At 40.6% G+C, this 14,174-nt stretch overlaps 1 long non-coding RNA gene across 1 annotated transcript in view; it reads left to right on the plus strand.

Annotated features, from left to right (window-relative positions):
• LOC140525250 (uncharacterized) overlaps nucleotides 1–13,897 on the plus strand; it is a 48,310-nt gene extending 34,413 nt beyond the window's left edge. Inside the window, exon 4 of the long non-coding RNA XR_011973985.1 lies at nucleotides 13,722–13,897. This is a non-coding gene — a long non-coding RNA (uncharacterized lncRNA). The remainder of the gene's footprint in view (nucleotides 1–13,721) is intronic.
• Nucleotides 13,898–14,174: the final 277 nt, after the last annotated feature.

Raw genomic sequence — 14,174 nt, forward strand, 5'->3', positions numbered from 1 at the left:
TTTGTGATGATTGTTTACATGCCCTCTTAAAATAAAAGTCAGATGGGAGCGGCTTGCATTGGCTAGCCATCTGTTGGGGTAAGTAGTTAGATGTGAGTCCAGTCAACTGCAGCTATTACTAAGTGACCTATTTAAGCTGGGCCCCATTTAATACTCACTGGACCATGCTGTATCTTCTGTGTTTATAATCCAGGAGAGTTTAGGGAAGATAGTTTCCACTAGAATTTGTGAATAAAATTTCAAAGTCATAATAGTGAGTCTCATGCCCCATCCAATGGCCCAGGAAAGTTTTGGCCACATTCCCATAGCACAGACATAATATCATGGTCTCAGTCATTTTCCATCTGAAAATATGTGTATATTCTGCTAATGCCTGAGGTTAGGGCTTCTGAGGAAATCTTAGAACCAGTTTTATTTTTTCCCTTGTGTTTAACTGGGCTGCAGGATTGAAGTCCCTTTTTGATCTTTTTAATTTCATTTTTTCCCTGCCTCACCTTTCCTTATCTCCCTTTCCCTCTACATCCCCATCTTGTCACCTGCAGATCATCAAGTAGTTTACGTATGTTCAGAGGTTTTGTGTGGATTTGATAAATGGTTATCAAATTGGCCTTGAGTCAGGGATGGACATAGTATAATCTTCAGCATAGGATTGTCTACTCTCCCCTCCTTTCAATTTTGGGAAATCGAAGAAAAAGAAAAATTTGTACAATACCAAATGGAATAATCTATGGAATGTCTGATTGTCTTTCATCTTCATTAATGCTATCAAAGTCTATACTGTCTAAGATTCCACCTTGGAAATTTCTCTGCCTCTCTCTGTCTCCCTCCATCTCTCTCTCCATGGTGGGGTCTTGGACAGTATAGCTATACCAGATATATCTTTGTCCAAATTATATTTATCTTTATATCATCTATCTAAACTGCAGGATATGGTCTTGAACAGTACACCCTTTGATGACGTTAATGAAGATGACAAACAATAAGATCTTTCATATACTGTTTCATTATGATGTGCAAACTTTTCTTCTTCTTGGGATTTACCAAAATGGAAACTATAGTGAAGTAATAACAACTTGGATTGGGAAAGAAAAAAGTAGAATTTAAAAAAGGAAGGTATAGTGGGCAAGAGGAGTACCCCAAGAATGAACATTGGTCAGAGCCAAGAAATTTTAAGAGGATTTGATGGAGGAAAAAAACAATAATCTTAATCATTAATATGAATGGGATAAATTTGCCCATAAAACAAAGGAGAGAGATAAGTGAATTAGAAAGCAAGATAAAACAAATTGTTGCCTACAAAAAATAAAAAAAATATACCATAAAATATACATAATTAAAATGAGGAGTTGAGTTGGGAATTTTGAGAGTCCCAAACTACAGCAATATAAGAAATCTCAGCAGTAACAATTTTGAAATAAGACAAGACAACAATGAAAAAATATATAGTTGAGAGACAAGCAAGGAATCTATATGGGCACAATTTATGATGAAAAAATTTATCTTAAATATATTGGGGACAAGTAGTACAGCATATACCTACCTAAAAAAAAAAAGCTGATTGAATCTAAAAATTGCCTAGACAAGTTAATTATTGCTGATTTCAAAATATCTCTTTTAAGCTTAGATAACAGAAAGACAAAGAAGGTGTAAGTTAAGTATCTGAATATCAGAAAAATAGGTGTATGTTTTTGGCAATTTCTGAACAGGAACATTAAGGAATACATCCACTTGTCAGCATTGCATCAGAATCTTTATAAAGACTGTTAGGACATAGAGAAGTGATACTTAAATGCAGAAAGGCAACTATTTTAAACCTATGCTATATAGATAACAACACAAATTTAATCTAAAATGAACAAAGTGATCAGACTTGATGGGAGAATAAATTTAAGTCTATGTAATATGAAGGTAGTTTGGGGCAGTGAGGAGGTTGATAATTGGCTTCAGGCATGTTTAAATATCACTTGTGGAGAACGAATTGGATGGCTATATTTGACTCCACAGGGCAAAACGAGGAGCAATGAGTGAATGACTAATCGAAACTTTATGTGAAGAAATTTCCTTAAAATTGTAGTTCTTTAAAAGTGCAATGGGCTATAATGAGAAGTGTCATGGACTCCTCTTCCATGGGAGGTTTCAAGTAGATGCTCCATGATCATTTTTAGTATATATAATCATGGGGATCTGGGAAGAATTAGCACCTCTGGTATTAGGGCTTGCTGGACCCTTTTCAAGGCTGCTCATCCACCTTTGGTGTCCATCTGATTCATTTAACTCTTACTTGTGACTCCAAGAAGCTGCAGTATATGCAGTGGCCACAGACTGGTAAAACTACCTCAGCAGATGTGCCAAACTAGGCCGAGGGTAACTGATAGGCCTCAAAGTTGTTGGTGAGTTAGGGGGATGTCTACCATAGGCAGGTGAAAACTTCCCCTGGTAAAATGATGGGATGAAAAAACAAACTTTGTTCCAAAAGCTGTGAAGTTAGATGAAGCAGGTAGCATGAAGTTCTTAGAGTTTGATCAGACATTGAAGATGCCAAGGTCATCAACTGTGTCCTGTCCAGTCGTCTTGACTTTTGTTTTGCCACTGGACTTAAATGACTCAGGAAGAGAGAGTGAGGCTGATGACTTTGTGCAACTCTGCTTCACTTACATCAGTTCATGTGCTAGTCCTCACCCCATGATGTTATTGGTCCCTTTTGAAAACAAGACATGAACCCACTCAAGTATGGTTTGAAATAGTGAGCTACAAAGTGCTTTCCTATTTTCAAAATTTAAATCATTTAATCCTAAATAATGTGTGGGTCAAGGAACTTTCTTCATTGCCATCTCTTTCCAAACTCTCTTGCTGCCATGCTTTCCTGCCCTCAACTTTCAGCTTTCTGCTCTGAAATCATCACCAAAATAATCCTTCCATTTCTCCTGGAATGTGGATCAATCTGCTTTCCTATTGTCCTGTCCATCTGACCTTATAACTGAAGGCAGGAACTCAGACTGCTCTTTGTGTTTCTATCTCTACTACTTAATAGTGTTGTGCCACATAGTGAGAGTCATTATAAAATTCTCTGATTCAATTTCATGGCAAGATCTCAAGGCTCTTGCATCACCTTGGTTCCTCTCTTCTTAGCATAGTACCTTACACAAAGTTGTTGTTCAATAAGTCTATTGATTGATATATTGTCCAACTTATCAATGACCTTCACAAAATGTACCACTCAGTATTTCAACTTAATAATATTCATTCAATAAACTTTTAGTAAGTGTCTATATGTCAGGCACCATGCTAAGCATTAGGGAGAAAAAGAAGTAAAAGACAATCCTTGCCCTCAAGGAGCCCACACTTTAATGGGGAGACAGCATGCAAACAAGCATGTACAAAGCAAGCCATCTACAGGATAAATAGGAAATAATCAAAATGGGGAAGCACTGAAATTAAAAGGGTTGAGGGAGGTCTTCCTATAAAAAGTGGGACTTTAGAGGAACTGAAGGAAGTCAGGGAAGTCAGTAGTCAGAACGGAGAAGAAAGAACAGTAGGAAGAAGGGATGGCTAGAGAAAATGCCTGGAGCATAGAACTAGAGTGTCACACATGTGGAAGTGTCAAGAGGCCAATATCATTGGATTAAACAGTGTGTGTCAAGGGAGTAAGGTGTAAGAAGACTAAGGTATGGGGGAGCAAGGTTATAAAGGGATTTCAATGCCAAGAAGAAAATTTTGTATTCGATTTTGGAGGTAATAGAAGCCATTGGAGTTTATTGAATAAGGAGGTGGTGTTATCAAACCTGCATTTGAGGATGATCACTTAAGGGACTGAATGGAGGATGAACTGGAATGGGGAGAAAATTGAGGCAGGGAGACCCCTCAGCAGCTATTTCAATAATTATGGCAGGGGGTGATGAAGGGTCTTCACCCAGATGGTGGTGGTGTCAGAGAAGAGAAGAGGTCATATTCAAAAGATGTTGCAAAGGTGAAATCAATAAGGAGGAGGCGATGCATGGATGGTGTTAGGGAAGGTAGCAGGTATGGGGGTTTAGGGGGAAAGTGAATGAATTCTGTTTTGGATGTATTGAGCCTGAGATGTTCACTGGACATCCATTTCAAGATGTCTGAAAGGCAGGTGGAAATGTAAAATTCAGCAGAGAGTTTGGAGCAGAATAGGCAGATTTGGGAATCATCAGTGTAGAGACAGTAACTAAATTCATGGAAGCTGATTAGCTTACAAAGTAGAATAATCTGGGGGAGAAGAGAAGAGGCCCAGGACAAACCCCTGTGGGTCATCTACTGTTCAAAGAAGCTATGATCTGGAGGAGGATACAGCAAAGAGGAGAGAGGAGGAGCCATCAGAGAGAGAGAGAGAGAGAGAGAGAGAGAGAGAGAGAGAGAGAGAGAGAGAGAGAGAGAGAGAGAGAGAGAGAGAGCGCGCAGGAGAACCAGGAGAGACAGATGTCCCAAAAATGTAGAGAGGAAAGAATATCAAGGCTTACCTAACCTATGTGGGAAAATATTATCAACCCATTTTACTTGATATTTTAGTGAGGTTAACAGAAGTAAGATCATACAGTTAGAGCTCTATAATTGGAGTCAAGAAAAACCTGCTTTAAAATGCTGCCTCTCCTATGACTGGCTATGTGACCTCCAGCAATAAATGACTTCATCCATCTAAGCCTGAGTACCCTCCTCTGTAAAAGAGGGATAGTAATAGCACCTCCTTTGCAAGACACAGGGCTAGGCACATAGCTGTGTTTGTCCTTCATTCTCTAAGAGGACCACGACATCAAGATGATGGCATGACTTGCAGTTGACTTTGATTTGAGTGAGAGAGGGCTGTGCAAGGTCACCAAACTTACTTTCTTCTCCTGATCCATCTGGGTCCAGTGACCTGATATTCATCAAGATGACTGGAGAAGGCCCAGGATGCAATATGAGACCTTTTCAGGTTAAAGTCGTATCACATTCTCACTTCGAGTGAGATACTCCCATTCAATGAAAATACTTCTTTAAGTTACTCAAGGGATGACCCCTTTAATAAAAAAAAATCAGACTGAGAGGGGAAGACCCTCAGTGTTCCTGGGTAAAACAGAAACAATAACTATTTAGTAAGCACCTAATAAATGCTTACTGATTGGCTAATCAAATGTGACTGTGTATCTAAAGAACTCTGCCCCCTTTATAGTTACTAACAGGTTATCTGCTAGGTGGTACAGAGGGTCAGACTTTGAGTCAATATTCGCTTTAAACACTTACTATCTGTGAGGCCTTGATAAGTTACTTGACCTCTGCCTGCCTCAGTTTCCTCATCTGTAAAATGGGGCTAATAATGTCATTGACCTCTCGGTTTCAGTAAGGATCAAATCAGATAATATACACAAAATGTTTCTCAAACCTTAAAGTGATGTATAAATGCTATTATTATAATAATTATAATTACAATTATCCATTCCTCATTGTGCATTTTCCCATTGGAGTTTTGATATATCCACAGTCAGTATAAGAAATTAAATGGGAATGTTTTGGGCATTGTGTAGGAGCCACAGAAGACAGACACAGGGCAACAGACCGCACAAAGCCTGTGACCACATATTTTATAATAAGGTAATGTAAACACATCATAAAAGAAAAAAAAAAGAAAAAAGTCAGACTTCATCTGTGGTACAAAAGGAAGTCCAAAACATTTCATGCAGATAGTCTCGATTTTGGGGCATGGCAGGGGAGGAAGGGGCTGTTTCAGCACCCCTAATGTGGAAAGGATAATGACTGTATTATTGAGTTGGATGGGGTTATACCTGGGTGGGAGTCAGAATTTGATTTCCTGCTTTTATTTTTCTGGCAAATACAATACAATACAATACAATACAATACAATAAGCATTTATTAAGCCCCTACTACATTTCAGGCACTATGTTAAGTGCTAGGGTTACAAATAAGAAGGGGAAACAGTCCTTGCCCTCAAGGAGTTTATAATCTAATAGGGCATGTGACTCACAAGAAGAAGTACCCTCCCTGGAGCGTGATGTTTAGTGGAGTCCAAATCAAGGCAATTGCTGATGGAAAATGGAAAGTTAGCCTATTAGTTCCTATCTCAGACTAGGATAAAGATTAGACTAAAGGAAAACTTTGGTCAGAGTCCAGTGCTCCACCTTCCAGCCCTCCAATCAGAAGGGAGAGGAGGTTAGAGGGGAGGCTGTCCATCAGCCTGGAAGTGAGATCTCAGGGGATCAGCCCGGTATGGTATGATGTTGTGGAGAGAAAGTCCAGGAGAGCTATTGCTGAAAAATAGAAAGTTAGTTTATAGGAGGTCAGTGCTTGATCAATGTTTGTTGACTTACTTACATGAGTCTCTGGCTGAAAACCAAAAGTGAACATATCTGGTTTTTAAGGAAAAAGATCTGAGTTTAGTCATTACACTGCCACTTTCTGGCTCTGGGGCCTAGGGGGCCTCTCTTAGAAGCCCCTGATTTCCTCCTTTATACAATGAGAAAGTGAGGTATTTGATGATCTCATTAAGCTCTATATCCTAAATCCCCCTACAGGGCAGCCCATCTCCTGACTCTGTGAGGAGGGCACCCAGTGCTTGACTGTTGTGGTGGCAATGTTCATTCAGTTAGTTCAACAGGAAAGGTCTTTCTTTGGATTAGGCTGAGCTCATCATTCACTCTGGGGTACGATTTGCCAGCCTGCCAAATGTAGCTGCCTACCCCATAAAATCAGCCTGACCATCTGTCCTATGCTCATCCTTTCATCCTCTTTGGTTGGTGAAGGTCTGGATCCCCACAAGTCCTATTTTAAAAGGCATATACCCTCCACAAGGGTGGTACCTTCAGTCATCATGAGCTATGAGCTGATGGTGTTCATCAGTAAGAAAATAATTTCTTCAGGATGATTTGGCAGCCACCTATGAGAGAGAATGGGATGCAGACAGGCTGTCTCTAGGTTAGTGACAGGAGAAGATTGGGGAAAGGGAGAGAAGGAGGGAAGAGGTCATTTCCAATGGGGTTCTAGATCATCTTGGCTAAAGTAATAGTTTTATCCAGTAGTGCCCCTGACCTACTATTTCTGAACATCCACTGTGTACAACTTTTACTGTTGGTGGTATGTGAAAACAAAAGCAAACAAGTGATGTCAAAGAGTCTATAAGATACCTGAGAAGAAGAAACAGGGGCAGATGAAACAATGGAAAAGCCCAGGATCTGGGAGAGACCATAGAGGCCATGTGGTCCTACCTCTTCAATTCATAGAAAAGAAAATTCATGACTGCAGAACTTTAGCGATGAAGGTAACATGACTTCATTTCTACCACTATGAGAGCATGAGAGATCATTGCTCCTGGCAAGGGGCACTATACCATTCAGTGCCTTTCAGCAAGGAACTTCAGCAAGCCACATTCTCTCAGAGGTACCGTCTCTCACTGATAAAATGCCAGTTTTGCTTGTTGCACTGGCTGCTCACAGGGTAGTTTTGGGACAGCTCTCTGCAATCCTCCTGGCTTGGGGTCAAGGGAGCCGTCCTCAACACTATCTCAGAGAAGGGCCAACCAAACACATGTTTCCACATTGCAACAGCTTCCTTACTTCTCTGGGACCCTGTGGGCACTGAGGTCAGCCTCTCACTGCTACCATAATCTCCAGGTAGCAGGGATCAGGCTTTGGGCCAGAATTCCTGGTCTCTATACAGGATGGCTTTTGCCAGACTTATGAAGAATGTGAATGAGAGACTTTCTCCATTATGGGAAGCCTTTCTGGAAAGAGGAGTCTGGAAGGAGGCATCTGGAAGGAGGGGTCTGGAAGGCAGAGTCTGGGAGGGGGAGTCTGGACTTCTCCAGGCTTGTCTTGTCTTCTGTTCAGTAAGAGCTGGAGTAGGAAGGGTCTGTGCCACTGGCCTCTTCTCTCCCTCAAATTGTCTGGCAGAGACTTATCCCCGTATAACCAAGTGAGGGGAGATATTTATCTATTGTCCTTGTCATTATTGCTGTCATGATTGTAGCTGTTTTCATTACCACCATCTTCATGAGTAGTACTTACTCTATGCTACTAGGATACAACATAGAATAATAGAATAAAGATCCAGAGAGACCTCATGGCTCTTCTTGTCCAATGCCCTCCTATTACAGATGAGGACAGTGGTGCTCAGAGAGGTTAAGGACTAGAAGTTGACTCCCCTGGCTCACCAGCCAGTTCTTTTCCCATTGCCCCTTACTAGCTCTCACTCTCTTCAATTCTTCACGCTACGCCCCTTCTAGACTCTGAGTCACTATATATTTTAATGTGACAGCCTCACCGATTTAGAGCTGTAAAGGCTCTCAGAGGCCACCTAGTGAACTCCTTCACTATAATAGAAGGAAGCTCACTTAGAGATGTTAAGAGGCTTTCCCATAGCCAGATAGGAAGAAGATGAGAGATAATTTGAACTCAGAGCCTTTGGCTCCCAATTTGACATCTTTCCCGCTGACTTACTCTTCTTTGTTTCCATACAGTGACTCTCCTTGGTTTTTGACCTGATTGACAATGCCTTATTTGGGGCAAAGTCAAGAATACCCAGACTCGAATGCAGCTTCTGATACTGACTATGTGACAAAGCACATGATGTTTTTGTCCCTCATTTTCCTCTTCTAAAAAAAACCCAAAAAACAAAACCTTTCATGCCTGCCCTGAATACCCCAAAGGATTGTGATACCCAAATGAGAGATGAGGTATAAAAAACTCTTTAAAAACTGTCCCAACATGTGTTGATTGTACCTTTCCTAACCCGTAGAACTCTACGAGAAAGCCCACAGTCTGACGTATTATTTCCCTGTTCCTCTAGCTTTAGAATGACTTGTGTGGCCAGAGGAGCCACCAGGTGTCAACCACAAAGCTAAATCTTCTTGGATAATATGCACTTGGATAAGATGCTCAAAAAGTGTTCTGATAAGAGAGATAGAAAAAGACAGAAAAGGAGACGCATAAATTGAGAATGTTCTGGTTAAAGTTTACTTCAGCAATTGGGGCTCTAGCACAGACCCATTTCTAGAATTCTGCATCTAGAGTCCTTGATACAATATTCAAGAGTCTACTTGATGTATTATTCATTGACAGCCATAAGAACTAATAACAACAACAACAAGAGGGCAGTGTAAATACCCTGGACTTTCACTCAGAAGTCTTGAGTTTAGGTTCCTGCTATTCCATTTACAACTTACCTTACATAAGCTATTTGATCTTTCTTGGCCTCAGTTTCACAATCAGTAAAACAGAAAATCAATTACTAGCATTATTAAGCACCTACTATGTGATAGGGAAATAGTGTCATGATACAATAAAGAGGGAGCTAGCTCTGCATTTAAGAAGTCCTACTCTCAAGTTCTATTTCTGACCTGTCCTGGTTGTGTTTCTGGGAAAGTCAATGAAGTGATCTATGTCCCAGGCAACTTTCTAAGACTCAAAGAGTCTTAGAGAAGAGAAGGTGATGACCTGCATTGATGGGGGGAGTTTCCTCATGACTAACTCCCTACATCAATGAAATCCCAGGTTTAGTCCATATTGCTATGTGGTAGTCACTGTATCAAGCACTGGGGATAAGAAGATAAAAATAAAACAGCCCTGACCTCAAAGAACTTATATTACAATGGGAGAGACAACAGGCCTTATATATTATAAAGAACCTCAGTGGCCAACTATTCAATTCCCTCACCATAACATGAGGAAACATGCTCAGAGATGGTAAGGGGCTTACAAAGAATATAGACACAATGAATACAAGGTTGCTTTGTGAACTCCTCGGACTGAAAGGAGCATCCAAGGAGATGATGCAGATGAGAGGCTTTGTAACCACAAAACATTGAATACATGGCAGGAATGAGGATGAGGATGAGAACCACAATGCTTTAGATGAGAACTGCATCAGTGTATGCTGATATGGACAATTCTTGGTTCTGAAGTCCCTAACTCCGAAGAACCCCCTCTGTTGTCTTACCAAAAACCTCTCTTTGAATTTGGGTTATTTTCTTACCTGCAAGTCTTTCCCTACAAGTAGAATGTGGACAAAGTGAGAAGAAATTTAGGTCAGTGAGTTTGGTCACAATTTCTTTAGTTCTGGTAAAAGGTTTTTGGTTTTGATATTTTTAGAAGAGAGGTTAGTGATTACAGGGAGATCTGGAATATTTTCTCTAGTTTTTACTGATCTGTGTCCTCCAAGTCTCCAACATTATGGATATCTGGGAAGAAAAGCTTCTGGATATGGAAGCTGACATTTGTAATTTTGGGTGATCGGATATCTTTGTCTAGCTCTTTCTTTAAGAGAAATCATGGAAGTGGAATGCAGTCATGGAGAAATAGCTTAGAGAAAGAAAATCTGCCTTGCTTTCCCTGTAAGAAGGTATTGGTTTTCTTAGGGAGCCAGACTGGTCTTTATATAAAAAATAACCAGTCTCTATCACAGTATAGCTATAGTTTGTCCATGTGAAGGTTTAAGAGCTAAACTGAGATATTGGATCAGGGTTTAGAGGATTTGGGCATTGGAGGAAAAGTTATTCAGTATATCACTGGACAGTAGTTATAGATAGATGCAACCAGGTCTCAGGTCAGAGGGGTCAGTAACTAGGGCCTTGTGGGAGGAGGAAAAAATGGAGGAGGGATTGACTTCAACCTGCCACATGAAAGGAGCCTAATGGTCCTCAAAACCTCTTCTTCAGTTGGAAGTTCAGCTAAGGAGGGATTGACGGCAACCTGAAGTAAACGGTCAATAACCTCAGCATTGATTGATGATGGTCTATTGAGAACACTATGGAGCAAATTGTTCTCATCTGCCCATTCCACCAGATGAAGTTTTCACATGCTTGGGGTAGATACCCCCCTAACTCACCAATGGATTTGAGAGCCCTTGGTTGTCCTTAACCTGGTTTGGCCCGTCTGCCGAAATGGTTTACAGGGGTGTGGCTACTGTGCATGCTGCACCTTCTTGGAGCCACAGGTGAGAGCTGGGTGGAACAGGTGGGCAATAAAGATGGAAGGAGGCCCAAAAAGGGCTCAGCAGCCATCACACCAAAGGTACTATTCCTCCCTGAACATACCCTACACCCCTTAGCCTACAGCACCCAGTATTCCTAGGCAATCTCCCATCCAAGTACTAACCAGTACTAACCAAATCTGCTTAACTTCGGAGATCAGAAGAGATCGGGCATGTTCAGGGTGGTATGTGTTAAGTAATGGAGGAGAGGAGAGTTATCTCCTGATCAGAGACTGAGGAAAAAGAGTTTGGGGGATGATCACAGAAATGAGGGGTTGTGACATATAGAAAAGAGAGGAAGGAGCTCACCTAATAAAATATGAGGCAAGTTGTTCAGCTGTAAGGGTAACTACATGAAGCTGAGAGAAGTAAAGGTTTGGAACATCTACTTCTGGAAGTGGAAATCAATTAATCAGCAGTAAAATGATTATTTTGGTGCATCGAGGGTCCAGCTGAAATGAGACAATATGAATATGAAGTGGACCTAGTGAGCATGGTTGAGTGCCAATCTCCAGCTTCATTCATCAGTATTCCACTAGGACAAGAATAGGTCAATGATGATGTTAGCAGGGCAACAACAGGTCAAAGAAGCAAATGATTCAAGAGTAGAATGTAATATCTCATTGAGCTGATCTTCCTGAGGAATCTGAGGAGAGTGTAGACAGAACAGAGATGTTGGTCTGAGAAAGTAGTGTGAGGTTGAGGTTCTGGGGGTCATGGTGATGAAAAAGAATAATCCATTGGTGATATAGAATGATAGAGACTGTGATAGGATGCAATGATTTCTGTTTTCCTTCTGTTAGAAGCAGAATAATTATGGGTGTTGGAAAGATCAAGAGTTTAACCATCTCTATATGTAGCTGAGGCAGGGTGCAGAAATAAGACATGGTAGTGAATAGGTCAAAGAGCTGGATGGTTAAGGTGTTTGATGGGACTTCAACATTCCCTGGCATCAAGATAGACATTGTGCTGTAGAGAATGGCAATGAACCAGGTAGAGAACTCCTAGAGAAAGGAGGGAGAGTGATTAATGACAGCCATTGTATACAGCATGGAGTATGCATTTTGATAGAGTAGACCTCAAAGAAGAAGTTGTTGAGCAATGATGGTGGAGGTATATTCTGGAAATGGCAATGGGAAGGATGGTATATTACAACTCCTCCTGGACCAGTATGCCAGACCTTATGAGAATAGGTGCAACCAGTACTTGAAAAAAGAGGACCAGAGAGTTGGTGTCATATGAAAGGGGAAATCATGTCTCTAAGTGCCAGATAATGAGAAGAATAGGACAAAAGAAATCTAAAAACGAAGGGGAGAATGTCAATTGTGCAATAAGAGTTCAAAGGTTTGGCATATGAAAGATGAAATGACGGAGGAAACAAATGTTCAAGGTCCTGAGTATTTTGATTAATTAGGGAATGCATGGCAATTGTATAACAAATTGTGACCATGCCCCTTCCTCAGCTTAGTGCTGGACTTCAAATACAGAGGGAGACAAACTTTTAGACATTAAAAACAATCAAATGAGGCCAATTAATCAAAAGGCAATTACCAATAAGGATACAACATTAGGAAAATTGGTTTCTAATTGGGGGAAAGAGTAGAGACTTTCCAAATTGGGAGGGGAAGAATGAACAGGGGCAATTCTCTGAAATCAGGAAAATAAGTGCCCCACTCCCCCAAAATATCTTTGCACAACCAAAGGAAGATGTAAACAGTAATTGGTTGATCGGTATGAGTCCAATTTTCAGATAAGGTATGTGGCTTCCTTGAGATGTTCGAATGTGAGAAAGCTTGAATCAATCTTTGGATCTGCTGAGGTTTTGGACAACATAACCTAGGTCCTTAGTGCAGGGTCTCTAAACATCAGGTAGAGGTCCAGTTTCCCAGGGCTGGAAGAAGGGCTAGATTCACAGAATGCAATGAGATTTTCTCTCAGTTACGACAATTAAATTTTCACAAGAAAAAGGTTGGACTAGACCTATAATTAAATAGAAAAAGAACTTGGCTAGCTCCAGAATTGAGTCACAAAATGGAGTCAATATGATACCTTCAATTCCCACAATTAACACTTGTTGTCCTAATCCTCTCAATTCCCTCAAGGGCACAATGAAGGCATGGGAAGAGTTTTGGTAGAATTTTGGGAGGACTAAGGTTGAGGTGGATGAGGGTGAGAAAACAGGTAATCAGGGTAGAAGATAAGATGGTGTACTCTTAGGAATATGCAAATCGATTGTCACTGGGATTGGAGCATAAGAGGTGATAGAGTTTTCCAGCGTCAAGAGAAGAGGTGGGAGCAGCTCAGTGAATGATAGTAAGTGAAAAGAAAGTTCATCTTTTTGCCACCTTCATATCTTGCACTGCCCCTGTGGACATGTAGGTGCATTGGAACAAAGCCTTGGAAGTCACTTGTAAAAAAAAAAAAGACTTTACACAGTGTACAAGGATCAGGAAAATGGCGTGAAAACACTGAAATGTCTGCAAGGGGAGGGGTCTTCACTGTCTGTCAATATTTTTCTCCTAGGAAGTAGGATTTCCTAAATGTACTTATGGTTCTACTCCTTGTTAAGGTCCCTGAAAAGTAGCACCAAAGGTGACGTAAAGATATAAAATTCTGGTATCTTAGCAGTATGTGGTAATAGCATGAAAAAATCATTTTACAAATGTGAAAAAGAGTTTTGGTTTAGGTTTGCCTCGTTTCTGGTCACAATTCTTAAGTCTTTTCTCATTCTTCTTTTAAAGATCTGTCTAATTGCTGGGCTAGTGCTGCTTGCCAGGATTTGGGTGTACAACTAAGCTACTGGCTGCTGCCATCCAAGTTTTTATGTTCTTCTTATTCTTTGCCTCAAAATTCATGTTTGTAGCACTGTTTAAATGGCATCAGTTAAAGAAGATGTCTCAGCTCTCAAATGGAAGCCGGCAAGGTGAGTGTCCACAGTCAACCTGGTTTTACTTTCTACCATCATCAGTGAAGAGAAAGATCTCTCATAATTACCAGTATTTTTGGCCTCAATTTATAATGAGTAGGTTCCTCATAAAACATGACATGTGTATTTGGAATTAAATATATGTTTGTAAGGAAAAAAAATCATAAAACTGAATGGAAAATCTCCAGAGAAGCCACTCTAGCCTCTGAAGTAGAGGGAGAGAAAAACTATGGGAAAAGTGGATTGTAGAGGACAATTTAATTGAAAA

This window comes from Notamacropus eugenii, chromosome 1 (genome assembly GCF_028372415.1).
Source record: "Notamacropus eugenii isolate mMacEug1 chromosome 1, mMacEug1.pri_v2, whole genome shotgun sequence".
Classification (NCBI taxonomy): domain Eukaryota; kingdom Metazoa; phylum Chordata; class Mammalia; order Diprotodontia; family Macropodidae; genus Notamacropus; species Notamacropus eugenii.